We start from the raw sequence: 216 nt of genomic DNA, 5'->3' as shown, positions 1-216 counted from the left end.
TTGCGTGGGCCGGAACGCGGGGTAACGGTGGGCCTGTCTCCAGGGTGGCAATGGCGGGGGGTGGCCGGCGATGGGAGCGGCAGCCTGCTGTCGGGAGAGTTAATTCTCCCAAGGGGACAGAGTGGATCCTCAGCAAGTTGGCTGATGGTACCAAACTGGGAGGGGTGGCTGACACCCCGGAGGGCTGTGCTGCCATCCAGCGGGACTCGGACAGGC

Source organism: Calidris pugnax, unplaced genomic scaffold, assembly GCF_001431845.1.
Source record: "Calidris pugnax isolate Ruff unplaced genomic scaffold, ASM143184v1 scaffold378, whole genome shotgun sequence".
Classification (NCBI taxonomy): Eukaryota; Metazoa; Chordata; class Aves; order Charadriiformes; family Scolopacidae; genus Calidris; species Calidris pugnax.
This window is presented reverse-complemented; position numbering follows the sequence as displayed.